Source organism: Zosterops lateralis (genome assembly GCF_965231275.1).
Source record: "Zosterops lateralis genome assembly, chromosome: 1".
Lineage (NCBI taxonomy): Eukaryota > Metazoa > Chordata > Aves > Passeriformes > Zosteropidae > Zosterops > Zosterops lateralis.
The window spans coordinates 125841494-125867688 of NC_139762.1; the positions used below are offsets into that span (position 1 = coordinate 125841494).

Consider the following 26195-nt stretch of genomic DNA (forward strand, 5'->3'; position numbering starts at 1 on the left):
TCTTTCTTTCTCTTTCTTTCTTTCTTTCTTTCTTTCTTTCTTTCTTTCTTTCTTTCTTTCTTTCTTTCTTTCTTTCTTTCTTTCTTTCTTTCCTTCTTTCTTTCTTTCTTTCCTTCTTTTTTTTTTCTTAGCAGTCCAGTTGCTGGAATTTTTTTTATTTGATTATTATTTTATATGATGAGTTAAACAATTCAAGAAATTAAGATAAGTTGTTCTTCATAACTTCAATTTAAATAAAAAAATCTTGTGGTTAGTTTAGTACAGAAGGACTGTTATTCTATCTTCTCCTTATGAAGTATGTCTTCATTCTTTTCTCATTTGGAGTCCACCCTTTGGAATATTTGATCTTTGTTGTTTTCAAATAAAGGCTTGAATTTTCACCATGGTGAATTTATCCCATTTGTTTTAATATTCGGATATTTAACATGAAGACATACATTATAAAAAACTGACAAATACAAAATGCACATTTAGTTCAGTAATCAAGTGCAGGTGAATGAAGGGTGTTCCATGTTTATGTCTTTTTTCTTTTAAGCCCCAGTCAGTAGGAGAACAATGCTCCACCAACAAATGTAGGACAGAGGTGTTTACTCTTCTCCATATTTTTCATAAACCTTGTAAAGAAAATCCTCTGAAGGATCTGATTTCTATCCTGCTGGGCACAGAAAATGCTGATGAGTCAGTGCAAAGCTTTTACAAACTTACATGAACATGTTGGTTGTGGGATTTGAGTTGAGGATGCATAGGAACAGGCACGCTCAAAACATATCCTGGAGTTTCTGGTTGCAGCCTAGTTGGAAGGATCTCTAACTTTCCTTGGGGCTGCCAAGGGTTCCATCAGGCAGAAACATTTGCAATCATTAAAAAAAGAAAAACCCACTGAAAGCCACGTCACTTCAAGTGCTCAGTGGGGTTTGCCTCATTTTTATGACTAGTGAAGAACCATAATAATACCAGTGCATACAGATTCCACCTCAACTGCAAAAACTTGCTCATGACATAGTGGGAAAGCCATTAGGAGTTTTTGGCCCCATTAGCAACTTCACAGCTCCCCACAGGAAAGTGATGTTCCAGTGCCTCCTTGTGGATTCCTCCTCCACAGAGAGGGGTCATCCCAGCAAGACATGGTGCCACTGCTACCTTGTGTTTGCTCTGTGTATTGAACTACTCCTTTAAGCTATTGTTTTTTGGTGTTTGTTTTTTTTTAATATCACGAACACAGAACTCTGAAATGAGTTTGTGAATAGAGTTATGATGAACAGCTCTGGCCCAGTCGGAGCTGCCGCTCGCTGTGCTGCATCTGGTGGCCCTGGATGGGATTGGGTGTCTAGCCTGGCGAGACCCACTTTGAGATGGTCAGTAGAGTGAGTGCAAACTCATGTCCTCAGCCTTCCTTTCTCCTCTCCAGCCAGAGCAGCTTCCCCAGAACTGCCATAAGTCACTTCCATTCACTCAAGACTGATCCTTCTATTAGGAATAGGCATCTGCAAATGCCATAAGAGGAGGGAGATGCAAAAAAGACACCTCTTGCTCTTAAATGTAGGCTACCACCTTGCACAGTCATGCTGAAGTATCCTAACAAGGCCTCAGTACTGATGAACAGGGACAGACAGCCTGAGCAACCACCTCTACTCTCTCCTTAGACATGGCCATACTATAGAACCACATATTTTTTACAGTCTCATCACAAAACATATTTACTATGTTTAGGTGAAGCTGCAGCAGCACAGACCAGCTCACACAGACCCTGCTAGCTTAGGATAATCTGGGGTAGAGCAGCTCCATGGGGAACTCTGCTGAGAATGGGGAAAGAAAGGGACATTCCTTTGTTGGGGACTAACATGCTGAACTCAGGTCAAGGATCAGCTTCAATCCTCTAAAACTTTCCTGTCCTGAACTGGGACTGAATGAAGACTTCTAGCATTTCAAACTGTGTGAGGCTTTGTCCTACCTCATTTCTACTTTTCCAGACACTTGGCAGAGCAACCAAAAATACTGAGACTCCCAGTACAAATCCAGGGAATATCAAATATTTCAGAAGAAAAGGACAAAAGGTCAGACTTGATATTATTCAGACTAAAGGGAACTTATTAAAGAGGAATGAGAGAGGTGGTAGGTACCTTTTCCCTGGAGACAAACATTCTAAATTTTTAACTGCTTGTGTATGTTGTGTCATTATGTGTCTTATAACCAGTCTTTTTTTTAAATGAACTTGGAAAAACTATCTCTCTTTGATAATGTCTGCTGGGAAGATGAGTTTGAGAAAAACTGCTGCCATAAGCATTTTCAGGGAATTATTTGCCTGCTCTGGCAGTCAATCTAAAGTCTTAATTTAATTTCTTGCATTTTGACAAGGTTATAATTAGCTTTAAACTTGTGAAGATCTGCAAAGCTGAGATAAGCAAGTTGTCTGTTTGTAGCTGGGACCAGAGTTTTGCTGGATATCTCATTCCAAATCCTTCCAAGGACCTTTCCTCTACAGTGTCTTATGCTGATTTTTCCTGTGATAAAAATAAATTACAAAGACCTAGCATCAATCAGTGACTAAAACATCTAGGTTTTCCTTTAGTTTTCAACTTTGAAAAGTGTCCCCCTAAATTCCAGTGTAGATATAGCTTGATTTTAGATCCCAAGAGGATAAAAACTTCCTTCCCCTTTACTATTCACCATCATTTGTAATCTCCTTGACTAGTCCCAAACTCTGCACATACACTGTATTTAGGAGCTGTGAATTTCTGTACAACTCATTTCCTGCAGTCTCAGACAGACTCTAGGATGTGGAGTTTGCTTAAAACTGAAGTGGATATGTTTTATGTCAATATGTTTACACATCAAACAAAACTGAAATGCTACCTTGCCTTGGAAATATATTCCAACTCAATTTACCAGGGAAATGTCATGGGTAAATATCACAGCCCAGCCTCTACACAAATGTACTTTTTTCCTTCCGTGACATGTTTGAGAATAGAGCATTCTTTTGGGAAACGGTATTTCTGGATACACTCGGGGTCTATAATTTTTTTTTCTTCTTAAGTAGCGATTTATTTCTGCTGTTCATCTCTGCATTTCTCTTACAATAGGATGCACAATAGCATGGTCTTCTCTGTGCTAATGTTAGAAACAGAAATCTGCTTACAGAGTTTTAAAAGTACATTTTAAATATAATAAAAACGATCCATGTCTTGATACTAACAACATAAAATGTAACTGAAGATATTAAAAAGGCCTGGATTTCTTCTGCTCTCTTTCTGGTTGTGGTGTGTTTTTTATTGTTTGGCTACTTTGCCACCATTTTAAAATGACACCTCTGTCAGAGGCCTTTCTCCAAGCAGCACTTAAGAATCTACTCCTCCATCTTAATAATTTCTGTCCCTCTAAGTATCCTGTAACAGTGTTCTAGGATTATTCATGCAGTTCCAGGGTGAAAAATAAGAATAAAAGTATCAAAACTCTTTTGACTTCTCTATGTTAATCTTTGATGCTTCTAAACACTGTGAGTAGGGAATCTTCTTTTATTTCATATCTTGGCAATATGAAAGAGGAGGCTGAGAAGAGCACTACCTTGGGACTCATATACTTCTGCCACTTTATGTCACAACATTAAATTTATTTGAATGAGAGGTGTTACATGTTCATGTCTGCATAAAACAAATGGGAAAAGACATGAAAGCAAATTCTAAAGCAATAGACATTTTTGTAGCTAATGAGTTCACTCTGTTAAATTAGGAAATATAATCTATTACATTATTAGAAAAGATAAACACAGCTGCTTTATTAAAAAAAAACAAAAACAAAAACAAAAACAAAAAAAAAAAAAACAAAAAAAAAACAAAAAAAAAAAAACAAACAAAAAAAAAAAAAAAAAAAAACAAAAAAACAAAAAAAAAAAAACCACGTTTTTCTTTAGTCCACATGAATCAGTTGTAAAAATGAGCCATGTTGGCTAAAGGTAGATAGAAATATTTATTCCCCCTCAGATTTTCCCTGAAGAACTTCCTCCAAAGTTTTTGGCAGAGAAGACACATAAATCGACACAGGCACATAACATGCTCTAGCATAGTGGATTCCATGCTGTTGCAATTCCTTGCAAGTAGCATGAGGAAATTTCAATACACTGGCTATATTGTTAAGGCAGGAGATATCTTAGGTCACTGAAAACACAGTCTTGCAGTTTTACCCTCTCCTTGAAGCAATGTGTACAGCTGTTTTTTGAGAAAAGAGTGCTGCATGATGCTATTCAGTGTATGTTATAGACTGTTGAAGGCCTAAAGTGTCAGCAATTCTTGACTTACAATGTCTCCTACTGTCCTTCCATAGCAGGGAGCAAAGGGGAACACAGAAAGACAGCTCCCCTCTACTGGCTTTTAACTCAAACAAACTGAAAGGGGTTACATAATCATATAGTCACTTTTACTTCCATCTCATAGAAGGGAGAGACATCTGTTTCCTAGGGATAGTCTTTATCCCCAGATAAAAAAAAAAACAACTTCAAAAACCCTTACAAAAACCAACAAACAAAAGCCCTACAACACTCAAAACTAACACAAAACAAAACAAACAAAACTCTACCTTTGTTGTTGAGTATCAAATAGAATGAAAGACAGAACAAAAGGATAAGGAATGGGGATTGCTCAAGGTTAGATTTTGTCCTTCATTTAGAGTCTGAAAGAATCCACTCAGAATTTGTCCGTGGGATAAAAAAATGCTAAGTAAAAATTTTAAACCACCTACTACCCAGGCCATCATCCTTATGACTTGTTGTGACATTACATTGAAAAAAGGTACTGCTGTGAAGTCCTATAAAGGATATAAAAATACTTTTCATTCAATCAGTCATCTATCAGCTTTTGCTTCATTCTATGCTTCATATTTTACTTTACCCTCTGGAATATTATTTTTCTTCATAAGGAAGGCAATTCATTCTTCATGTGGACAAATAAAATTGCATGCATATGTATGCACTCAAGATTTTTATATTGCTAAATGAGCCATTGCACACTTTTCAAGCAACTCAATTAGCGTATTTTATTTATTAAATTTCCTTTTCTAAAAATAATTTTGCATTATAAATCTGTCACCTATACACCACTTGTTTATGGTGAGGGATTCCAACATAAGCAAAAGGTGGCTCTTATAATTCATCCTTCAGTCTCATCTCTCTCCTTGATAATTTTGCATCAAAGAGCTAATAAAATCTCTCTGCCCTTCTTTACAGACTCAAATACCACAGAGCTCTCTTTCTGCCTAATCACGTTGCTGATTCTTTTAAAACAGAATATTTACATTGTATGATGCCTGTTAATCTGTGAAATCATTCTTCCATTCTACTGTAACTTCCGTGAACTGTCATCTGTATGCATTTCTAGAAGAGTAAGAACCATCATCTGATGCATGTCCTTTCATAACTGCCTAAAGAGAGAACTTGCTGCATAGATAGATACAGCATGGGTAGAGCTATAAATGTCACCCAGCTCCACTAACCTGGCATTGTTAAGACTGTTAGCACTGTTCTTTAAATATATCCTCTAGCTAATCACCCCAAGTCTTGTTCCATGTCTCAAAACAGATCAAGGACTTTAGGTTAAGCTAAGAAAACACCCAACCTTTTCTTCTAGGCACAGCATTTCCCACCCAACAGTTTTTGAGGTCTGGAAAAGGTATAATTACATCAATTTGACGTATTTCATTGGTTTTGCAGGCATATGCTCCATTTTTTTAGGTGCACTACAGCTTGAGATACAGACCTCCATCACACTGTGTGTTGCAAGACATGGCACAAATGAGGGTTGGTGCTGTCAAGGAAAGAACATTTTATTTACCTTTCAAAACAGCTAATGCACTCTCTTAAGGAAACTTACAGGTGTTCTGTTCATGATGCTTTACTCCTAGGAAGGATTCTCCTGCAACTTGAATTTTAAAACTGAACAGAACCATTTAGGTTTAATTCATTGATAAAATAAGTTCTCAGTGGGAGCATTTCCTTTGAATTTTCCACTGATTTCTAAATTTGAATTCCCAGTAACCATGAAATTTAAGTTCCACATGTACATATTCTGTGAAGATGTACATTTCCACTAAAAAAAACACAAACTAATAACTGCATCATGTTTCTTATTTGCTACATGACTTCTATGACTCTCACAAACACATTATTTTCTCCACATTTTGTCCAAAGGAAATAAAAATAGATCTAATCTCTCACAGGCATGAATCAGTACAGAGCCTCCTCTGAAGTCTCGGCAGGATGACATGCAAGTTCCACAGTGTATATGTCACCTCCATCTGCAGAGACACAGAAATAACAGCTTTGGTAGCAAGCCAAGGGAGCTACTCACTAAGTAAAACCTCACAATTCTATTGTTTCATTATTTTCTCACTTCCTTTCTTCAACTCCCATCTTTCACTGTGTCTTGTGATTCCCAAGCCTATTAACTACTGAGATTGGATATTACTGTATTTTCACCACATTTTTTCAGCAAATTCTTCTGTAAAAGAAAGTGTTTGAAGTATTTTAGTCTATTTTAACAAGGAAGAACATGAACAAGATGTACAAAAACTGAAGCACCAGAAAGTACACATGCTTTCTTCAGAAAGCACAACTGTTTTACCATCCATGCAACTCCTATGGTATGGGGCACCACAAAACTTGGGGGAAAATTTTCTTGAGGTGACATCCAAGTCCCTGAGATTTCAAATTAGAAATATGTTGTTTTGCATGGATGTTTTCTTCATAGTAGACCCACATTAGGAGATGTCCATGCCATATATTATTCTGAAGGTTTGCCTTCAGCATGGTCCTGACCATGTGACCTGACTCATGAATATTCATGCCTCTTCAAGGAGATAATCCACACCACCAGGCTTCCAAAATACATTTCTCAGACCTCTTCTCAGGAGCAGTGGGGTGGTAGAGACTGAGCTATAACATGGCACTCAGTCTCTCCCAGGCTGGGAGAACTCACCAGCTTCCTGCAACCACCTGTCTCCAGCTGATTCATGAACCAGGAGTTTGCCTATTCTGTGTTTGAAAATAACACACTGCCAGCCATGCCCTTCCCACCCCAGCACTCCCAGATCAAGGCAATGAGGGCACAAGCTCTCTGAAGGAGAAGTTTATTCACCTCCAAATGACAGATAAAGAAATGTCTGGGCATTGCACTGAATAGTGGGAGGTTTCTTTTGTTGTTTCTTTTTTAACCTGGCGAAGAATAGTAAACCCATGGAAATCAGCTGTGCAGTTCAGGCACTCATGGAACACTCTAGACAGTTCAGACATTGAAAAATTCTAAACAGATATGAGTCATTTACTGGGACCATTTTTAAGATGGTAGAAATATGTTTCTCCTATCTAGAACTTAATCAGTGGTTAAAGTAGTCAGAGATTTTCAGTGGGAGTTGACTTTAGTTCTAATTTTGAATCTTTCAATTCTTTGTAAAGCAAGATGTTAAATTTTTCCTCCATGCCATTTTTTCCCTTGACATTGACCTGCTCAACAAGTCTTGAAAACTCTCTGGAGAAGGACTAGCTTGCTTTGGGGTGCTTGGAGCACCTTACTCCTGATCCTCTCACAATTAGTCCTTTCCCTAGGTTAAGTAAAGTTCTGCTTCATCGCCACTGCCTTTTGCAGATGGGTTCATAATGGTACCCTGGAATAAATTTCTGGATATCTAAGGAAACAAAACTATCAATTTTTTTAGATAAATTATTTTGCACAAGCATCTTAGCCATCCATGTAGAAGGGGTTTAAAAAATGCAGGAAAGGGATAGGGCTGAGAGCTAAGGGAAGGGAGTTATATTATAGCTACTCCATAAGATGTTCTTGCTTGGGAATGTGAGACTCAGTTCTTCCACTCTTTTAATTCTGGGAGTCACAGTTGTGCTTCTCTGTCATACCTCTGCTTAGTATTGTCCTTTCTAGACTTGGCACTGCAGACATCTGTAGCCAAGCTGATGTCTTATTTTGTAATACCTCAGCAAAAGTACGCAGTTGTAGAACTGACTCTGACAATGATCTGTTAAATGTCTGGCAGCCCATAAGGGATTGTTCTGCTTTGGAAGGCATAATTAATCCTACTCCAAATGTGTGGGAGGTGTTTCACCTTCATGAATATATTATGACATATTTTCACATTCAAACTCATATTATCAGTTTCTGCCTATTGGTGATGTTTCTATCAAATATATCCCATCAGATACATGCAAAATAAGTAATTCACTTTTACAGGTATTACAACACCTTTTTTAATTCCCCTTCTTTCACACAGTTTATAATCTTCTCACTTTTGCCCATCATGATAATCTTCCAATGAAGCTCTGAAACTGGACTTCGTAAAATAAACAAGTCATTCAATACAGAATAAATGTCACAGTATTTACAAGAGTATCTGTACCAGTCTCTGTTTACAGAGCTTTGCTCCCCCTCAAATCTTCATTTTCATTTATTTGCCTTGTTTAGGCTTTTAAGGTCCCAATCTTGATCTGCAAGAACAACATATTGCCAAATCAGTGAGGTCTCATCCTTACAGTTAATTATACATTTTGTACTGCTGAAATAGTGTAGGAAGCATGTGACAGTGGTGAAAACATAGAAGTCTACATAGAGAAAAAAGATAAGTATTAACAACTCATACAGTGCAATCAAGGTAATAAATTATGTTCATTCTTCAATACGAAGAAAGGTTTTCGAGACTGACAAATTATGGGAAAGTAACAACCAAATATTCATTTAATAAGTTCTTTGCCTTTTAAAATCATTCAGTGAATATATTCTAATGAAAACAGAGAACCAAAAATCACACTTTTCAAAGACCTTAACCTAGTACTCAGATTGCAAATAAATCAGAAAGACATAAAATATTTTGCAATATGTGACAAGGATTTTCCTGAATCTTTTGCAGATGTTCATCCCCGTCACCAGTTTTAGGTCTATAAAGTCTAACAGAAAAACGTCATGCCTTTTGTAGTAACAAGGGCTTTAATTCATCCACCTTCTTGAAGCACTGTTAGAAGAGGAAGTACAGGGGAGCACTAAGGCTTGTATGATACCTCAGCAAGATAAGTGAAGATCACAGAAGAAAACATGCACAAAGTCAGTGAACTGTGTCAGAGCAAATGTGACACCCTGACTTTGAGTCCTATGCTCATGATTTTTTGTCTGTGCCTGCCTCTTTCCATTTACTTCATCCCACAACTCCTCTCAAACCTAGTCTCATCACAGCTGAGATCTGAGCACTACCTCTTCCCTGACAGTCAAAGCTAACCTCAGTCTGTTCTTATCCTAAAGGTAAAAGGTCCATTGAACTCTACTGCCGTATGCTACAGCCCAAATGTACCCTGCAACCTGCTTTATACTAATCCAATAGAATCCTGAAAAATCCCAACCCTTCTTGCAAATTCCTGTTCTCTTGCTCATGTGATTGCTAATCCAAAATCCAAGAATGTTTTTGCTGTTCTTTAAACCTCTGTACTGTTTGAAGTGGTTTCTGTTCTGACCTGCCAATGAGGTTAGCTCTGGACTAGAAAGGAATTAACTTCTTGGCAAATGGTAGTTATATGGTAGTACTGGAATAAAGTCATGCTGAGGAGGAGAGACTTTGTCTATGGAGTGTTTCTGGAGGAGTATGAAATAGCTTTAGACTACTCGTTTCTGTAGAAAATTATGTATTGCTCTTTTAAAACATGAAGCAAAAGCACAAATACATTTATATTTAGAATTTAGTGAAGTTGTTGGGTACCATTGGTGAGTACTTCTCTCAGTACTGTGTTTTGAGCAGTTCCTGAACTCCTCTGCAAAAGCAGAAAGTTGTCTCTCATAGCCCACTGAAACCACTCTGATCAGAATCTCTACAGGTAGTTTTGCAGCAAGGTCAGAAGTCAACTCTGTCCATAGCAGCATGAGAGCTAGAGTGACAAACATGTTTTATGGCATCAAGTCTTCCCTCACTCTCAATGACACATTTCTCCCTTCTACTCCAAAAAAGTTTCCACCACCTCCGCCCTTCTTTGAAGGGGCTCCAATATTAATCACTTGCATCCACCTAATTTTTGTTCATCTCATTCAAAAAATTAGTTCAAATATTATCTCTGTGATGTTCACCATAGACTGACTTCTTAATTCCAGATTTGTCTTCTCATACATCAAATAAAAATATATTATTTTTCTGACATCTTCTCATGCTTTTAAAGGGAAATCAGAAGGAACTAGAAAAATGTGGAATTTCATGACGTTTATTTTCTGTTTATTAAAGTCTCTGTGTTTTCTTGTGTGACCAGGGATTGTTGGGTTCATCATGTCACCCCATGGCATAGTCCCAGCTTTGCTCAGGTACCTCTAAGAGAATGAGGAAGCTGAGGAGGGCAGACAGGAGGCAAGGGTGTTTATTAGATAAAATCAGTGTATACCTGAACAGGAGGCCTTCTTTAGATACATCACACAGTACAGCTGTTACTCTTAATTTTCTAGTCTGTTAAGTTTTATAGTTTAATGTAACTGATGATGTCCAAAATTTCAGGGTCTCCTTTGAGACATATAGAAGTTATAGGCTTTCTCTGGCTTAAGGACCTGTGTTTAAAATGCTGCATTTAAGGTTTCTCTCTGTTATGCCTATCTCTATTAACACTAAATCAATAATATCTGTTAATAACAATAAGATAATATAATTTGACAAATATTTTTCTCTATTATTCTCTATATATAATATATTTCTCTATTATTCTCTATAAAGTATGCTCCTTCCTTTGCTGAAAATTGTAATTGACCCAATGATTTCCACAGACTGAGCTTTTTTTTCTGGTAGTATATTCATTACAAATGGTTAATTTCTCTCAGTATATTCACAAAAAAGTAAGGCAGAATCAGACCTGGATGAGGGAGAAGTGCAGGAAGGACCTTTAGTAGTGCTTTGTGTTGTTGATGTTGAAGAGCACATAGATAATTTATTTTCTTTCTGTTAGATGTTTGCATTTACTACCACACATTTCTTAGCAGGCTCTCACTCTTTGACTGCCTGTCTTATCACTCCATCACCAACTCCTTCCTGCTGAACCACTTTGGTGAACCTTGACCTGCAGAGATTAGTTCACCCCAGAGAAAGGGGAAAGGGTAATTTGGTCTCCCGGTGCTTTTGATCTAATCTTTTCTTCTCAGACTTTCAGGTGGATTACCAGAAGATGTTGTCTGCTACTATTTTGGTGACTCTTCTGTAATTGATATTTGTTCTTTCCTCCAAAAGAAGAGTATGTAAAACAATACCTTCTGGAATGTGAAACACTATTATTGGATTATAACTGAAGATATGAAACTAGAAGATAATCAGCTGTTGTGGAATCTATATAATTTGTTAAGCTGATGGCAAAACAACTACTGTAGATTTTGAACACACTTAGTCAAAAGATGCCAGAATGACTGAGGACTTTAAACACAACAAAATTGCTTAGATATGGTGTAGATAATAAAAAGCCTTTTATTTCTTCATCTTATGCTTAATATTACCATCCATTCAAACACCAGTTATTCCCTTCTGGCTACACTGGCACATACTTTGATGTTCAGAGGTACCAGATGAAAGGATTGTAGTTACCACCAGCGTGGCAAATACTTTGATGTAACACTTTTGCCCAAACCTGCACAAAACCATAATAGAGTAGCACAAAAGTAAATCAATTTAAAAAAACTAACATTCTTTAATGTTGTTAATGTCTTTAATGTAATTAAAGTCTTTAAAGATGTCTGGACTCTTTGGATTCCAATTGTATATAAGACAGAAAAAATAGACTTTTTCTGAATGACTTCTAAATAAGCATTGTGGGATTTAAAGAGAAATGATACTGAATCCTAACAGGTAGAGCAAAACTGTATGCAGTTTTTTCACTTTCCTGGAACACCACATTTAAGTTTTTCCAGATTTCATTCACCAAAAGGATGGTTTTACTCTTTTTTTATAATTTACTTTTGATTCCTACTGTGGTTACAAGTAGGCAAAAAAAGTAGAGTTTCAATAGGAACACAGAAGGCAATAGGTTATATGGTCACACAGGATATCAGTAACAGAACCTAAGGAAAGGCCTACAGGATCCAACCCACACTGTGCAAACCAACTCTGAATTAGAACTCTGATCTTCTTTCTGTGCAGTTTCCTAAACAGTGAAAGCACAAGGTGCTCCCTAGCTCCTCTGTATTGCAATGCCTATTTATCTATTCTGGATATCCTCAAACTGTTGCATGATCCTCCTAAACTTAACATTATTCAGTGCTGTTCTAGCTCAATACCTGCACATGCAGGTCACCTTTGCATGCACTTCTGTTCACCCTTTCTCACCTCATTACCCACCTGGTGCTGTCGGTTGGAAATCTCTACAGGTCTGAAAGTTACAAAGCACCAAACACATCCATTTGGCCACTTGCCCTTTTAATCATGTGGATTGATTTTCTCAGCCTGACCTTGATAAGACCCCTGCAGCTGTGAGCCACCACAGCAGACAGTGCAGATGACTAACTCCCAGTTTCTTAGGTGACTTCTCATATGTCACAACACAGATATGTCACATCCATTAATGTACATTGCATTTTTCCTCCGGCTTAATTATGAAACAACAAAACATATTTTTAGAAGGTGTTTGGCCCTTTAAGTGTTTGCCAATTAACTACAATCTGCATGTACCATGTTGTGGTCTGAATTCAAACATCTGCTTTGTGTTCTGGAAATTGTTTACTTTTAAATTGTATGTTCATCCACTTAAGTAAAAGCAATGTCATGTTAGGATTCACATGCTTCACCATGGTTCCTAGACTTTCAGCTTTCTGTCAGGACAAATATATACGTGTCCTCGGGATCAAACTTTTGTTGAACACACTCTTCCCCTTAATAAGGCTCTGAACCAGCTGACTTGACAAAGCTAATTGTTAAGTTTCCTCTCCACGAATAAAACATTTTGCATTTTACTTTAGCTACAGTATTGCCCAGTGACTAGATGTGAATGGCTGTTATAATAAGCCATTATTCCTGCAGAGATTATTAGAAATTTATCTTGTGCAGAGCACCAGAACAGAGAGCTGCATGTGCTTTGTTTTACTAAAGCTTTTAAGTTGCTCAATGAACTGTGATCTTTAAAGAAGCCTGACTTTGATAGCTTTGTGTCCTATCAGATTCTCATCAAAACCAGTGCTAGGAAAGGATCCCATTACTGTTCAAAAGCTTTGTTAATGAATTATAAGCAATACGAGATGACATGGCTGTGTCCCGCCATTTTTTCCTGCTCTTGAAAGCTCAGTCTTAATTCCTTCTGCCAAAGCCCATCTGCAACTCCAAAGCCTGTGGTTAGGGAAGGAAACTCTAAAAGGCTACCAAAGTCTTACAATCTCTGGGGTCCACCTACAATCTTAAAAGACTCAGCCTCTGGCCTGCAGTGGGTATCACTTTGTACTTGCATTTGCAATATTGACATTGTAAATTTTTTGCGAGCTAAGAAGTTTCTATTTGCAACTGAACTTTCAGTGGGCTCAATTTGCTAGAAGGCAGCAGGATGCAATGGATTCTTGACCTGCCTTGTTGAATTACTAGACTTCTATGGCCTCTTATTTATTTATTTATCTATAAAGGGCTGTAAAAGTTCGAAAATACCACAATGAATTACCAGGAGTAGGTGTGTATGTGTGCATGAAGAGGAGGGGGAAGGATATAAAATACTTCAGAACATATATAAACTGCAGGGTTAAGGACAAAACTAAAACTGGTGTGTCTGAGAGAAAAGAGAAAGACTGTTTAAAAAAACCCAGCAACCCAAAACAACAACAATCCCACAAAAAATAAGGTTCTTTTTGTTCTTATATGGGTCTTTAAGGCACAGCAGAAAATTTGGAAATATCGTAATAATAATCTCACAGAGATCACTGACAAAAATCTATGACTTTGTAAAACAGGCTGCTTTCACAGATGAAAATCTGCTATTTTGATTTATCATTATGTAAAGGACTCCATCCTGTTCAAATACAGTGATTATCAAATGTACAGTTCTAAGATGGAATTCCATAGTGTCTCATAGTCGATATTACAGGGTCTGGGCATAACTTTTTCCTCTTTATCGCTGACAATTGACGGAAGAAACCACATACTGGGACAAATATTTTCTAATGTTCAACAAAAGGGAAATTAGCACATCCAGCCACAACCAACATATTTTATTTGTCATTTCAGAAGACAACTTTACACTTTCATTTGTTTGGACTTTGCACTTTTCTTGATCTTTATTTTCAGAGGCCTTCCAACATATTTCCTCCAAGAAGTCTTCTCTCAAAAAGTTTAAAAAAATGCTGAAAGAGCAACCTAAAAATTTTAAGTCCAGAAAGTCCTTTATAGAATAATCTAATATTGAATCTTTCTAACAGTCTCATTCTTCTCCAATTCAATTGTAAATTTCACTATACTGTAGAGTTGCAATAGAATGATTTATCAGTTAATGCGCCCATTCCTTGCTCTAACACTCTCTTCATCAAGTTGAAATTATTTTTGATATATTTATTAAGCAAAATCGTCTCAGTTGCAAAAACTCCAGCCTCAGTGAGAAAGAAACACACTAGTGTTATCCAGAGCAGGGGAGAAGATTTGAGAGTATGTGATAAAGAGTGAAAATTTAGTGACAATATGGGTCTAGGTTGAAACACAAAGCCAAAGACAGATGTCAAACTCAGTAGAACAAAAATAACTAGTTTCACTACATTACTACAAATGCAGGTCACCTTCTAATCTTTCTATCACTTGGCTAAGCTGTGTGGCTTTCTCTCTAATGGAATATTAATCTGGTTAAATTGTAATTGGCAAAACCAGTTGTCACTTAAATGACAGAAACCAGACATAATTATCAAAAAGATTTGCGTGTGGTCTTCTAATTACAATTACAGTTCCAAGTGACCTTGAACAGCTCTCCTTTATGATGGCTGTAAATATTATTCAATAAGGTTTTAAAAAACATTAACAGGCAACACATGCACACCATCAGCCATATTCACACTCATAGGTACAATCTGAAGGTCACTTGGAACATCAGGTTTGTTTTTTAAATCCTTATCTAAAGGGCTTGTAATTTGTTGGCTGCCCTAACAGCTGATCTAGCTGGGGCTGTGCTTTATTCCCGTGTTCTCCAGTCTGCCTCATGGTGAAATCAGCAGCTTTGCCCAGCCAAACCCAAGGAGTGTTGGATACCAAATGTATACTCAGATAATCTTCTAAACTGCAAGAGTCCAGCCCAGCTTTTTTTTTTAAATTTTATTTTTTCTAGTGAAAGCATACCAAATGCTCTCTTAGAAATAAAGAGATTTTTATGGCTTAAATTAATTATGCATTAGTCTCTGGAACTTAATAGATACTACTTAATATGCATTTCTATTATTTACTCCCTTCCTTCTTGCTACAATGCGTTGACAGTAACCACCTCCCAGCAGAATGCTGTAGATATTCAGCAGCACAACTCTTACACCTACATCTATATATTTATATATAAAATCTACATTATTGCACAGTGTCCCACAAAATTTAGTGCCTGAATAATTGAAACATTGCATGTGGTTACTAAAGTTCAGTTTAAATCAGTTCAATCGATACACAATTTCTCTGGAAGAAGTGAAATATTAGTAAAAAACTTGAAGCCTTTGAAGAAATACGTCAACTTCTCTCATGTCTCGTGTCCAGTAAAAGTTAATTTTGTTACCTTGAATGCTAATGCTCACCATTAGCTTTGGAAAACTAAAATTCAGATTGCTTACTATACTTCAGATATATTCCCACAGACACACTCTTCAATACTGCAGTCCAGAAGGTATTGAACATCATTTTTTCCTGCTTTATGTATATTCATGTATCTAGATAGAAGAGAGTTAAAAAGAGTGGTGAAAGCCTACTGTGTGTCCAGAGCTCAAATTTTGCTGATACCTTTTTGTTAGTTGTATTAAAAATTCAAAAGTATTATAAGTATTAAAAGTATTAAAACAGCTTATTGGCAGGTTTCTGCTGCTTAAAAATAAAGAAAAATGGCAAGAGGCATAGGGAGGAAAAGGGGGAAGGAGGAAGTCAGAACTGTACAGTGGATCAGAATAGAATAATACCTGTGTTAAGTCTTCCTACTGACAAGTAATTACAGATGACTGGGAATATTTCCACGAAAGAAAATTTAAAATTTCCCCTTATCAAGCATCAGAGGCTTAGCTCAAACATATTCGTTAACTCATAGGTGATGGATTTGAATAATTAAGAAACAGGTTATAAACTCTTTTGGTACATGCCAAGGAAGATATTTGAATCCACTACCTCAAATTAGGTAGTGGAGCCACGTGTGCCAGTAAGGGGTGCTCAGTAGTGTGTGCAGTAAGGGGTGCTCAGTTCTTCTTCCAAAGTCCATTGGCTTAGCCTCACATATGCTCAAGAGTGTGGTAAGAGCAGAACAACAAACAAAATTCCCATAAAAGTTTATTACATACCCTGTTTTGGCTACAGTGAACTTTGGTAAAGGGTGACAGTAATAACCTGTTCCTTGGGCCATGCTTTACTTTCACATTCGCTCATCTCACTTTTTCCTCCTTCTTCTCTGGAAATGCTCCAGTAAGCATAGTGAAATGTGTTCAGTGATCCAGTGTGAGGATGAAAAGAACTAACTTGAGATATTCCCTCAGCTATGAAGAGAGAAAAGCTGAAACCTAGGAAAGGTTGTGGCAAACACAAAGCATTCATACAATGCTACAAATTAGCTTGATGAATTTTGCAGATAGCTGACATAGCGCAGCTTTGCAGTGGGATCAGGAAGGGCTGGCTGGGTGAGCAGCAGCTGGTTGCTAGCCCTGAATAGAGAAACTTCTGCTGGAAAACATTTTTATATCTCATATTAAAGTGCATCCTAATAACAGAGATCTCCAGTCTGCTGACCTGCAGTCCTTTCCAAAGTCTCTTCTTTCAGCAGGAAGAACTACAGCTGAATCTGCAGAGAACACAGATGTGTACCATTTTATATTTATTGTTCCTAAAGACGAGTAAAAAATCCCGCAAAACCTGAGATCCACACCAACATTCTGCTTTAAGAAAAATGAATTTAACCTCAATTTTCTCTATGCTTAAGGAGGGGATGTTGATGATGTTTGAATATAGGTAGCTACAACTTACAGAGAGATGCAAACTAAGACAGCTTAAAGGGGCAGATAATTACTATTTCTTTGGTATATTAAATTTGATCATGTCTACAGAACCAAATTATCTTCTATTTCACACAATTTTGCAACTTTAACTGAAATTATGTATGTAGAAAACATTTCTCAAGAAAGTTTTTTTTCTCAATAAATAACTTTAACTATTCCCTTTAAATAACTTGTGGCAACCCAGTAAAGCCTCAAGAATAAAAGGTATAGCATTAATAAAGACTGGCATGCTAAGAATAATGAAAACATTTTCATTAGTAACTCTGCTATTCTACTAGAAGACAACAGATTGTTGTCACTACATTAGCAAAGCATGATTTGAAGAGAAATATCTTTCTTTTAGACAATTGATGTAGTTGGCAGAAAAAAACCCCAACCAAACAAACAGGTATACTTCAGAACAAAACTGCAACATTCAGTTTAGCACAGACCGAAAAAATTGTATGGGTTTATGTTATGACCAAGACAATCTGAAAGAGAAGATATAGAAATCTGTAGAGAACAATGGAGTTTAAGAGAAGATCCAAGAGGAGAAAGAGGAAAAAATAATGATCTTCAGTGGAACCTTGAAGTGTGGTTGACAGACAGGAGATGGGAAGGCTAACATGTACCATTGGAGGAATAACATTTCTCTGGGATTTTAAATTTGATCACAATAATGATTTATTTCTTCCTAGATTCATCTATGGAAGTTGTCTCCTACTAGGACAAGAAGCACTTCAGATATGCTGTGTTTTCTCAATGAAAAATGCAAGATTTTATGTCACAGTGTTTTTTAATGCACTAGTTATCTCAGCTTTTCCTGCTGGAGAAAAGCCTCATCAAATAAAATCAAAGTCACTGATAAATGCTCTATTTGTTTTAAAAATACTGAAATGAGTCAAATATCAAAACCAACATGAAACTGTGTGATCCTGGGGATTGATCCATCAATGCAAATGGTTTACTGTGTTACAGGTGGGTGGTTATTTCATGGTATCTCAGTGATGTGCTATCTCTGTCTACACAATACTCTCTATCAGGTAATTACTGGCACAGAACTCACAGTGAGTACCAAACTCAGCTGGTTAGAACTGAGTCTAGGCATGGCAGCACCAGGCTGAACTGACCACAGTTACTTTACCCTGACATTGCTTTAAAACCTGTGAAGCATTGCCTTGCTTAGTACACATTTGGGTGGAGAACCTTTTCCTCTCTTAAAGTAATGTTAACAAAGAACATGGTTTCCAAAAGTAGCTTGTGAGAGACAGTCCTCAGTGACCCTGTGGCCAAATAATGGAGGCCATATTTAGCTGCTGGCTCTTGAGTCACAGGGAAGTCAGGCAGAAGTGTGACAGTGATAACAATCTGGCTGTGCAGGCAAGCATGGAGTGGTACCTCTCTCAATAGTTTTGCAAGTTCCATTCAGGAAATAACCACTCTCTGAGATGAAACACCATCACTGGTTGAACTACAAAGTCAGTTTCCCAATAGAGTGCCGGATATTCTATACAAAGATATCCTGTGGAAGCAGGATGAGCCTGAAAGAAACAGAGAAAACCTTAAGTCTGTTTGACTTCACCTTGGAGTTATCCTTTATAAAATACTGGAGCTCAGAGAATGTTTCTAATGTGCTCACAGGAACAACCAGTTCTCTACAGAATAGTATTTTGGGAACGATCTAATTAACCTGAATATAATAGAGAATACTTCTTCCATTGTAACAGAAAGGATTTGAAAGCCAATGCTACTTACCATCACTTTCACAAAGAGTGTATTTTTAACAGGTATTTAAACATGCATACATAAATAGAACACATTTGGATCCAAGCTATTTACTTTCAGCAACTGAATAATCTGAAAACATGGTATTCTTGACATCCTAAAAATAAAAACTGACATTTAACATTCTCTCCTTTTTTTTTTTTTTTTTTTCCCTCCGGGAGTTTGTTATAGACTCAAAATCTCCACACACTGGTAATTAAAACTAGGAACAAAATGTACTTTTCTCTCCCTTTCTTTTTCTTTATCCCAAAAATTGTTTTCAAATAGCTAGTAACATGCCACTTATTCTTTTCATCACATAAATACTTGCTCTGCTATCCCATATTTTAAAGTGATTTTCTAGATGAGTGCCTTGGTAACAAATCAGCAGTTTCCTTTATGGAAACACTGTCATACATAAAATACAATTAAACTGGTGAGATTTAAATAATAAAATTTTCTTAATGAAAGCAGATTAAGTGGATATTTTATTTGTGTTTTGGGGAACCTTTTTCAGCTTTCATTTGTGTAGAAATTTTTCTGTGAGAAAAAACTATCATGAAATAAAGCTATTGTATTCTTTCCAGGTCTCAGTCTGTTGTCATGGTGTTAATTTGAAAGTAAAGCGCAGAGGAATTTTCTTCTAAAACTCCTGTTTGTCAAGAACTTTCATAATTATATTAACTCTTGTTTTCTCTAAGAAATGTGGGTTTTTTTCTGACATGATGTCTGCTCTGAGAAGCAGCCAAGTGGCTGAAAAGTGCCATCTGCTGCCTCCAGAGGAAATAACTGAACCTGAGCAAATACACCATGACTGGAGGAGTGAAAGTCCTGCATCTTCCTTTTCAGGCAACTATAGGAAACACCAGTATCTTGGGGGAAGAAAATAACATTTTCTCCCTTAATTGTTAGAATCATAGACTCATTGAGGTTGGAAAAGGCCTGCAAGGTCATCAAGTCCAACATTTGACTAAACATTACCATGCCAACTAAAACATAGCACTAACTGCCATGTCTAATCTTTTCCTGAACACTTCCAGGGCTGGTTACTCGTTCACCTCTCTGGGCAGCCTGTTTCAATGCCTGACAACATTTTGCATGAAGAAATTCTTCCTGGTGTCCAGCTTGAACCTCCCCTGGCCCAGTCTGGCCATGTCCTGTTGTCCCATTGCTATTTATCTGGGAGAAGACACTGAACCCTGCCTGGCAACAGCCACCTTTCTGGTGCTTGTAGAGAATGATAAGGTCCCCCTGAGACTCTTCTTTTCTGGGCTAAACACCTACAGCTCCCTCAGCCATTCTTCATATAACTTGTGCTAAGGACCTTCACCAGCTCTGCTGGCCTTCTCTGGACTTGCTCCAGCACCTCAAATGTCCTTCCTGAAGTGAGGGGCCCAGAACCGAGCACAGGATTCAAGGTGTGACCTCATCAGTGTCAAGTACATGAGGACAATCACTGCCTTGGTCCTGCTGACCACATATTTTTTGACATAGGAGAGGATGCCAGTGGCCTTCTTGGCCACCTGGACACACACTGACTCATGTTCAGCAGCTATTGACCATCACCTCCCAGGTCCTTTTCTGCTGGGCTACTTTCCAGCCACTCTGCCTCAGCCTGTGGCACTGCCTGGGGTTGTTGTTACCCAAGTGCAAGATCTGGTACTTTGTCTTATCGATCCTCATACAACTGGCCTTGGCCCATTGATCCAGCCTGTCCAAACCCCTCTGCAGAGCCTTCCTGCCCTCCAGCAGATCAACACTCTCACTCAGCTTGGTGTCATCTGCAAACTGACCAAGGGCACTTGCTCTTCATTGTCTCATCCAGATCATTGATAGAGACATTAAATGTGATCAGTCTTAATGCCAACCCTGTCTTTGTAGAAGCAATAACATATTTTGCCTTTGGAGAAATGCTCTTCAGCAGCACTGACCTTTTTCATTATCCAGTACATTGTGCCTTTGATTTGAAAAACTATGTATCCACATAATGGATATATTTTGTGCTATTTTGTATGTGCATACATACCTAGATCATCCATGGAGTTTCTTTTTTGGCCTTGGCACACTGGAAATAATTTCATTTGCACTTCCTTAGCACGGTTCAATTTTAATCAGCTGGTTTCTATATCTGTTTCCTTATTCTTTTTGCTCTCAAACTCCTTACCTCTAATAACTTTCAGATCCCATTTCTACACAGAAGACACAAAACCTGAGCTTGCATCCCCTTGAACTCCAGAGGAGTTATCCTGGTACGGCTGTCCCAGTTCCTTCAGAGAGTAGCTCTATCTGCAGTTGGTTTTGTTCTTCTATTTCTGCTACTGTACTGACATCCTAAATCTGTCTAAAAATGCTTTTTGTCTTAATCCAGGATGAACTGGTATCTCCTAAAATAGAAAATGTATTGCCTGCAGATTTTATGAGGACTGGGTGGCAGTGCACTAAATCACTGCATTTACACTGGTCTTTTCCAGCTCTTGGGAAGCTGGTCATTCCAATTCCTAAGGTTGAAAATGAGAAGAGAGGGATGTAAAAGTAGAAACAGAGGAAATGTTCTGGGTGTGGTATTGCTTCAGAACCTAATAAAGGAATCTTAAGACTCCAAATTAGATATGAAAGTGTTGAAACAGACTAAAAAAAAATAAAAATAATATGTACTTCTGCTTTATCAAAGATTTATTTTTACTGGCTTTAAACATACTAAGTCTCAAATAGATCCAATTGACAATTAGCTGCTAAAAGGAATGTATTTATTTATTATGGGACATAAAGGGTCTGGAAAGGACTGTCTGGATGGAACAAAATAATAAGATTTTTTATTTTCTCATATGCAGGGAAAAATCAACTGGAGTTCTGATTAGTTAAGAGCTTAGGTCTTGTTACAAAATTTGGTGAAATTCAAAAGTAGTGGATTACTTTTCCTATAGGAACTTTTCCTATAGGAACATATGTATACTCAGTTAGAAGGAACATAGGATGGCCTACATAATAAAACTTTGAAGTCTTGAATACATTGGACAGGCAGTTCCAAAAAAGATATAATGAGAAAAAAAAAGGAGAAAAAAATCTTTTTCTCATTTTACCCCAGTATATGATATTTTACATAATTCACACACTGCATACTTTCTTGAAAATGGGCCAGACACAGAAACTAAAATAATGATGTTCTCCAAATTACATCTGTTGTCTTTGGGCATCCCAGATGAATTCAATCAAGACTTCACATCCTGTTAAAGACCCTACTTGTACTTCAGTCACCAGTGTCAGTCAGTTCAGCTTATTTTTCCCACACTGTTTGAAGTCAACTTGATCTGTCTCATTTTGGAGGCAGATGCTCAGTCATTTACTGTCTTTTAGCTGAATTTCAGTATTTGCTCACTGAAGGGGCTGGAGATTCCAAGTCAGGATACAATACCTTTAGGCAATTTGTCTAGTTTAACTTGTAATCACACTTTCAACTAAATGGAACAGCACATAAAATAGCTAAGCCCTGTGAAAAAAGGTCCGAAATTTAGGTGATGGCTACAACAAATTACAGAATTACAGCATTATCTGTCTGACACCCACTACTGAAGGAGATCTTACAGTACATAAAATTCAGTCTATGTCCTCTTAGAAGGTAAACTGTATTGATTTCACCACCACTCCCTCCATGTTTTTTAATGGTTTTATTAGTCAGCATTTCTCTCAATTGCCTAGCTTGAAAATTAAATTTAATGTGATAAAATTTTACAACAGGGAGTAAAGGAAAAAAAAATATTTTTAAGTATACAGTTTAATCTGAAAACAAGTTGGAGACCTTTTTTCTTTTCTCAAGTAACTAAACCAATAATGATTTCAACTGACAGATAATTTTTATTTGCTTTGTAGCAAAAGAAAAGACATTTTTAATTTAAAGAAGTCACTGAAGTCACAACATGAATTTCAAATCTTAGTGAAGTGTAAGGCCATTTCCATCTCTTATCTGCAGGGTGTTTGTTACAGCTGTAAAACACTTGGCAGCTCTCAACATGTGAAGAACTTTCTCCTAATACCTGATAAGTCAAATCACTTATCTCTGCAAACCTTTGCATGAAAGTTCCTAGTATGTTGATGGAGATAGGAAATTGCTCATTACATCATTTGTGGGCACCAAAAAAAGTGATTATTTTCTCAAAATTGAAAATGGACTACAAATGAAACAAAAAAGAAGATACTTATATTAAAAAAAGGTATTTGGAAACACATTCCCATATCATTATTGTTATTATTATTATTATTATTAATTATACCATTTCACTGTTTGGATTTGAGAATGTGATCACTGAAAATGCTGACTGGGAAAGATTCGGAAAGAAGTTCATAAAATATTAAGGAGAATGAGAGTTTTTAAAAAATAAATCTTTCTTTTTGTTTACAAATGTCTTTTCTCACTCTTGAGGGAAGGAATACTCACTGCACTTTCCACAGTGCCACAGTGGGTTGTTCTGGAATCACACAACCTAGGGATGGGAACAACTGTGTCACAGTAGACAGGAACAAAAATATATTATTAGATCTTGGAGAACAATGTTCTTAATGACTGTCCTTCTGCAAGTTTCCAGGCCTAGCTTATGCAAGACCAAAATTAATCTTTGAAAAGCTACATATTCCCTTTATTCAAAAGGACAAAAATATCTGGCCTATTTCAACATGTGTCTTCAAACACCATAGACCAACAAAGTTACACATAATATAGCCCACATATTGAAAACTCAGGACAATAACAAATAAGCATTTCTAAAAACATGTCATTAACATGTGAACTAATGTCACTGTCATTCCCTTCCCATGGTCAAAAACATACCACCCTTTGTCAGGTTTTTTCTCTGAGTATCTCAAAAGTTTTACAGCTGCTTGAATCCTAAAGCCTTTTGGAAGTATTTGGGATGGAACTTTGTTCTCCTGGTTTCAGATAAAGATACATGCTTCCTATCCATGTGTCTAACTTCTTGAATAAAATGAAGACATTAAATTAAAAAAAAGACACCCCTCACAAAAAACCAAAAAGGTCAAGCCAACGGTATTCCCCATATTATACAGAATCCCATTGCTTTTCAACAGCTAAAAGAATATTGAGAAATAAAAATCAGATTAAAGTCCCTAACATTATTCCTTGGGATTTTTTAAAAGCCTAAAAGAAATTATTATAGCTGAAAACTATATTTCAAAGTCAGAGACCTATCTGGCCAAAGACTGGTCATTTTTAACCCACACCTAGTGTTAAAACAATTCTTTAGAACAGTTTGAGTGACAGTCTTCATTAAGTCATGCTCAAAGACATAAAGATTTAACATATTCCTGCTTTCTGCCTCACACACTATTGAGGTAAACAATTAAGAATAATCTTTTTACATAATTCTTCCATCTGCATCCTCAGGTAAAAAACAGGTAAAAAATAGATTAAAAAACATAGTAAATGAAAGAAAACATCAATGATTAGGAAAAATTGGTATGAAATTACTGTAGAAGTGATCTCATAGTGAACAAGATGTTCTTCCAACAACTCCTATGAAAAAAGGAGGAAAATTATTTTCATATTTCTGAAAAGCTACTGAACGGTTTTGCACCACATGTTCTGTGAGTATAAAAAAATATCTCTTCCAAACTCTTCTAACATGTAACGCTCTACCCTCAGACAAATCTGCTTCTGCATTCCAAAAATTATAAGTCCTGAATTGAAATGTCACATTGAAAAGTTACTGAGGATTATTTTGAACATCCCAGCATGGAAAGCAATACAGCATTTATTGTGTCCATGTTCAATATAAAAGGAAACCTGTTGAAAACATATTTCAATGGTCACACTAAAAACTGCAGCTCTATCTCCTTAGAAGGCAGGAACATAAGTAAAAAGTTTTCAAGAATTTGTGGTAGGGAACTTTTTGGAACAAAATTACGTTGGGTCTCATGGTCCCAAGACTGGAAGAACAATAGGATTGCTTAGGGCTCACCCTGGAAGTCTGGCAGTCAAACAGGTTGTGCAACATCACAGTGATAACAAGAAGGAGCTGTTAATCTGAACACAGACCCTTGTTGCTGTTGCTAAAGGAGGTATCCTGAGAGGTCCAGCAATGGCACACAGACAGCAGTAAGGCCTCAGGTAGTTTTGGGAGTCTCCTAGGAAAAAAGTACCAAGAACAGAAGATGAACAGAATGGAAGGGAAAAAATATTAGTAGAAAGAAAGAAAATTCTGAAAGCAAAAAAAACCCAAAAAACAAATCAAATCTAGCAATATGATGAGTCCTATCCTTTCATATCCATGCCTGAATCTTACACCTCACATTTTCATCCCTATTTTCTTTTATAGACACATATATCATGTTGACTATATCCCATGGCAGGTGATGAACCACAAATCCATCCAGTTTCTAACTAACTTCAGTCATGAGTTTTTGCCTCTCCATGGGCTTTGGTGCTGTGTCACAGTAACCTTGGCTACAGGGGAGCTATTGATTCAAAATACAAATACAGTGTGAGAGAATTTCACAGCACAACAGGCCTATTGTGACTGGTCTGAACAGCCCCTGTTTCAGCAGCAAATGCAGAATCCATGTTCCTGAGCACCTTGTTAGATGCTTCACATGGCATTCTGATTTCTTCTTTTACTTTTTCAGGAACTCATGACTGACATATAAAAACCAGAAGGTACACAAAACATACTATTAATAGGGCACTAGAACTATATTAAAAAAAGTATGCCATCAGAATGATGTCTTTTTTAGAGTGATGAAGAAAATGAATGACATAAAAATCCCAATATCAACAATAAAATAGCAACGAAAAAGAAATCAAAAAGAAAACAAAAAAAAATTGTCACCAGTTCCACCACTGAAGTTGTTGCCCAATGTGGACAGAAGTCCTCAGCATCATATTCTGCAACTTGGCTCATACTACCTACTGCCATCATGAATGATACTCAAGAACTTTTATTCAGGGTTTTATGACTTCATTGTGCCTTCATTGTGATAAAAGCTCACACTGAGATGGTGTGCTACTGATCAAAAACAGAGCTCCAAGTTAAAAATTTGGTTCAGATGAATTATTTCCTTTGAACAAAACATTATCTGGACAAAAGCTATTCTGCAGAATGCCTGTGATTATTAAAATATTTTATTAAATACTGTAATTTAAATATCTTTTGACCATTTTTCAGTACCATTCAGTCAAAGCAAAAGCATTCTACCTAAGTTTGAAATATGAGCAAAAATGCAGAGCAGCAGAAAGTGCTCATGAGAGGCTGTGTCTTCTGCTGCCTG

The 26195-nt window shown here is 36.9% G+C and overlaps 1 long non-coding RNA gene across 9 annotated transcripts in view; it reads right to left on the bottom strand.

The window, feature by feature from the left end:
- Window positions 1–26195, bottom strand: part of LOC310912756 — a 65923-nt gene that overhangs the window by 22335 nt on the left and 17393 nt on the right. For 3 of the 9 annotated variants that reach the window (XR_014590711.1, XR_014590712.1, XR_014590713.1), the window contains exons 3-6: window positions 24967–25055; window positions 18555–18697; window positions 16912–16963; window positions 6203–6282 (exon numbers count right to left, since the gene is read on the bottom strand). This is a non-coding gene — a long non-coding RNA (uncharacterized lncRNA). Of the gene's footprint in view, window positions 1–5679; window positions 5793–6202; window positions 6283–14156; window positions 16964–18554; window positions 18698–24966; window positions 25056–26195 lie in introns of those variants that run through there. The other 6 variants (XR_014590709.1, XR_014590710.1, XR_014590714.1 and 3 more) reach the window with 5 other exon arrangements.